The 5,129-nt window shown below is 40.5% G+C and overlaps 1 long non-coding RNA gene across 1 annotated transcript; it reads right to left on the bottom strand.

The window, feature by feature from the left end:
* Positions 1-1,195: 1,195 nt before the first annotated feature.
* LOC110015236 lies at positions 1,196-4,189 on the bottom strand. The gene is made up of 2 exons (XR_002873353.1): positions 4,115-4,189; positions 1,196-2,245 (listed from the first exon to the last, which is right to left on the bottom strand). It is a non-coding gene; the product is annotated as an uncharacterized LOC110015236 (long non-coding RNA).
* Positions 4,190-5,129: the final 940 nt, after the last annotated feature.

Below are 5,129 nucleotides of genomic sequence, written 5' to 3'. Positions count from 1 at the left end.
GGCAGCTGCCGATCCAAAGAAAAAAACTTGTCCGGGGGCGGAAATGCTGCTACGTAGTCCTGAGAAGCTGTGTAAAATCATCAGAAGTTCACAACCATCACAAAGCCATCTTCTCCGCCACTAACACGAAGCTTCACTGCTCCTAGCATGTGTCTCTTAGCAGCCAGACACACAGAGATAGCACTGACGTCATCGCCCCGCCTCCTCGCTGGAAATGCTAAGTCAACTTGAGATATGCGACAGTGTTCGTAGGGTGGATGTGAAAGTGAAAATGCGATCCCCTCTTTGCATTTTTGTTTTAATTATGACACAGAATAAGCGGTTTTTAAGTAGAAATGAAAAAGCATTTTGAAGTATTGATTTTTCATTTTAATATTGAGTCATTTGGTGCAGTTATATTTTGAAATGAAAAAGTATTTCTGTCTATCCATTTTAACTGTCAAATTAGACATTTCTAAATGAATTTTGCTGCACATTTACCAGAGAACCTTTTGAAAACGAAATGTCAAATACCATTTTCATTATCATTTTAATTGAGTGACAGAATAAGAGATGTTGAAGAAGAAAAAGAAAAAAGCATTTTGGTGGATTGCTTTTTCATTTTAATTTTGAGTCAAAAAATGCAGCTTCATTTTGAAAATGAAAAAGCATTTCTGGTTTTGACTTTTATTTTTAATTATGCTACAGAATCGCTTCCATACAGGAGACAGTGGGATTTGCAAAATATATGTGGCATAAGTCAAAAAATGTCAGTTGAATTTAAAAAAATAGATTATTCTAGCAATATGCTTCAATATATTATATTTCAATTTACTAAAATCTTGAGTTAAAGTTAACATAGTTATGATGTTTCTGCTTAGTCAGAGGCTAAATTTTGCCCCTGTTTTTCATGCGGAGGATGGTTTCGTAGAGCCCGGAGTGAAGGGAATTTCCTAATTACTTGGCAGCTACTGCTTGCTCTAATGGACCCCCACTCCACTCTTGGTACGATTTATGTGGATTTATCCCAAAAATTGAATTTCCTCCAAAAGATTAAAAAGCTTTGGAAGGTTTCCTACCTTTGAACAGTTGGCATGCTGCCAAAGTACCCTGTAGGTGTGCGTCACAGCTCATGCACCCAAAAGTGCAATGAGCAAATCCTCCTGCCAGTCTTAGAGCCCCATGATAATCAATACAATTAAGGAAATTGAATCGATAACTGTAAAACTATGTACATTTATGTGGAATTTTGGCAAATATCATCATCCAGTTTTTATAAATAATTGCTTGAAACAAGTAAATAGATATTTATCTGTATAGACTATTATGTAGTTCACCAAAAATACATGTTTAAATTAAAATTTATTTAAAAAATGTTGCACCTTTGCGAAATCTGTCAATCCAGATGACACAAAAACAAGGGTTGCTACTGTTGCAGAATTACTTGGAGGTCTGAATGCAGTAAAAGCAAAGAACTGCCTCTTTTCAGGACTTGGACATTTTGTCTCCAGAGACGATGAGTCAGATTCAGCCCACTAAACTGACAAAAAGGACAAACTCCATGCACAGTGTTGAGACTTGGACAAAAAACAGGAAGAAGCATAGAGCAGGTACTGTACTCACAACCACACACACACACAGAGTCTGTACAATGCACACAAAGCACACACAGACTGTTCTTTTGCAGAAATAACACAATGCAAGGGCAGGAGAAAAGATGCCGCACAGCAGCATGACTTTCTGGATTTTCTGCAGGGTCAGCAAGTGCATGTGAAATTAATGCAACAGGCAAACACAGCAGAAAAATCCTGTTTGAAAATCACTAGTCTCATCCCAGAAGAGACTTCTAATACAGAACACCTCCCTTCTCCTTGAGCTTGATGGGGCCCAGTGAAGGAACTCCTCAGAATGCTGATAACTCCCCCCACTATTCAGCACTGCTCTGGTTCATATTTTTGTGGAGGTCCATTGACTTTCTCCTTTTCAGTCTCCCTTTAATCCCTGGGTCTGTGTCCTCAGTGGTTCTCCACAGAGGGGCCATTATTCAGAGCCTTATTACTGCGCCCCTCGCAGCTTATCTCTTTCCTGGTGACAGTCTTTTCAAGCCTCTCCCTAATGACCTGGGGAAGCTCACATGCTCAACTTCCCAGGGCTGCGGGGCCTCGCTGATGTCTCAGGGGTGGCCCCCCATGCAAGGGCTCCTGGTCCGGTCGAAAAAAGTGCGTGCAGGTCCATCCACATCTTCATGACTCTACTCCTGCATTTCCTGCCGAATTCAGACAACAAATTGAGCCCAGCACGCCGAAGGGAGTCCTCTTTGAGGAACTCTCTTCATTCACATGAAAATGAGAGCCTCCAAATTCAGCTCCTTCACTGGGGTGCCTGAGTGGGTATGGACCAGAGAATTGTGGTTCCGTCACTTGTGTGACCACAAATTAAAGAAGAACCTTTAAAGCAAAAAAAAAAGCATCAAAACAGAAACAACACTGCATTCAAAGCTAATGTTAATATTCACAAGTGGTCTGTTGGCACACTCTACCACATTCTGCACTCTCAAGCTTTGATTAAAAGACTGCCAAAGCCAACCATTCATCTTTGTCAGGAGTAGGAAGGGGGTTGAATATTTTTTAATTCTCCATTTGCTTTTTTTTCCTGGAAAATCAAAGCAACCTAAGCTCCAGCTGAGACTTCTTGCTGCATCGCCTCAAACTCTATCCAGCGTGTCTAAAACACTGCATGATAACTTACAGCTATATCATGCATGGGGGCTATTGAGGAACAGAAAACTCCAGCTGTTTGCAGATCAGCTTGATCGTTCACACATAATTGCAATCCACATCAAAGCTTTTGCAGTCGGCAAGGGGGGGATTGAACTCTTGTAGGTGATTGTGAGTGAACATGGTATCCCACTGATGCACCTCCTAATTATTATCCCCACCTCAGCACTGACTCTCATGCTCAAAGTCTGTTTGGAAAGTACACGGAAAGCCATTATTGTTCAACTAACATGCACAATACGTGCTAGAAAATAAAGAGAAAAGATTAAATGTGAGGACAGGTGTCTTCCTGTCTTCTCACAAACCCCCATCACCCCGAAGCAAAGGGAGACAGCCAGCTTTCATGTTTGTGACTCACAATAATAAACTATTTAAGACTATAAGAAAAGTGCTGAACTGTTCTAATTAAGTAAAGTAATGACTTTGCTGAAGCTATTTGCAGCACAAAGAACATAAGATATGTGGGAAAGCCCTTGAGGAGATGATTAACTCAAGTGAAATTTTGTAGACATGTTTTGGAGAACCTTATGAGCAAGAAATTGTCTGCAGCTTTTGATCATTATGTGAAAGATTAACCAAATAGTTATTTTAGAAAAAAACAAACACATTTTCAGGCAAGTGGTCTGTGCAGTTTTTCTAGAAATGCCTGTGGAAACTTTTTTACAGTTTCTTTTAAAGGAATAAAATAATATAAAATCAGAAAGTTTGTGACATAATTGCACACAAATGTCTTCTTAAATTATCTGCTTTATCCAGTCATGTCATTCACACTGGCACATTTGGAGTTTACTCTGAAAGTCCTCTTTGTTTGGGCAGGTGTGAAACTCTGATCCACTTAAGAAAAGGAATTAAGGTTCACCTGTAAATGAACTCAGCTGCAGTTCACTTTAGTGAGAACGTTCCACAAACTACCTAGATATGTGTAGAACAAGATAAAAAAAAATCCCACAAGACAAATTTTTAAAAAGGGTAAAAATGTCAAAAATGGCATTAATCTGTTGTACTGAGGAGGTGCGAGCATTTATTCATGAAAGGAGAGGGTCCAACAAACAGGACTAGATCCTGTTTATGGTTCTTTCCTTGGTCGGAGATTGTTTGGGTCAACACCGCCTCCAGATGATCAGCAGTTGAAATTTCATGAATTTTTCAAGCAGTTTAATCTGCGTTGGTCTTTAGTATTAAGTTCACAGGACTATCTCTGTAATGCACACAGAATCTCCCGTCATCTTCTGAATTATTGGGATATCTGATTTGTCAAATGATAGGACAATTCAATGTTTTTTGTCAAATGACTGCTGTTGTCACACGTAGTTTTCTCCTCAAAGAGTCAATACATTCCAGCAGGTATCCAACTTTACCTGATATGTTTTGTAGCAGGAGACAGAAGTCATGTGAGATTCCATTGCGTGTCCAAGGCAACCAATGTTTCTTTCTTGAGGATTACATACAAAGAAGAGCAAGATGTTATTTGTTTGGTAAACAGCTTCCAAATCTAAAGGCCTGTTCACACCGGGACGAAATTCGCCGGCGATTTTCACCGACGTTTAACGCCTCGTGACTAAACAAAGGGCACCAATGTGAGTGTGCACACCGAGGCGAAAAAACGCCAAGCGCCAAAGCGTCAAAAAAAAAAAACGCCTTGGGTTCGTTTTTTTTTTTCGACGCGTCGCGTCGAAATCTATTCGACCAATGAGAATGGCGCTTTTGCACACGTGTCTGGAGCTTCTGAAGTTACAGTAAAACACAACTTGGGGGCGCTCAAACACAAAACTGCCTTGCTGAGCACACATACCAGCGAAGAAGTTAGACGCCAAGTAGCGTCTACACTGCCGCGAAGAAATAATGACGGACATTCTAAAATATCCCCTTACCAAGCACCAGTTGGAGCTACTGGTGCTTGAAATATTCATGTTTTCTTTGTATTATTCTGACAAGCGCGTAAATACTTGCTCTATTCTTCTGAGTGAAAAGCGACTTTAAGAATCGTAAAGTTGCGCAGCGCCACCTTGTGTACAGGAGTATTTCTGTTTACATGAAGAGCCATCTAATGTCAGGGAAGGAAATTGCATGTTCGCTCGGCTCATCGTCAGCGAAAATCGCCTGGGTGTGAACACAAAAAACGTGGCGAAAAACGCTGGCGAATAACGCCTGGCGAATATTCGTCCCGGTGTGTACGGGCCTTAAGGCTACAACCACCAGTGCGTCCATCTTCACAAGAACAGAACAACCAGAGTTTTAGGTTACATCATTACCCAAGCATGTGGTTCACCAGATGAACTATTGTATACACTAGGATTTTCTAATCAGTGCAATTTTATAGGTCTCTCTTTGCTCCCAGTTATCCGAAAGTGTTCAGTATTAAAGCACCTAGAC

This window comes from Oryzias latipes, chromosome 6 (genome assembly GCF_002234675.1).
Source record: "Oryzias latipes chromosome 6, ASM223467v1".
NCBI classification, from domain to species: Eukaryota; Metazoa; Chordata; class Actinopteri; order Beloniformes; family Adrianichthyidae; genus Oryzias; species Oryzias latipes.
The sequence above is the reverse complement of the archived record's forward strand: the minus strand, read 5'-3'. Positions and strand labels throughout refer to the sequence as shown.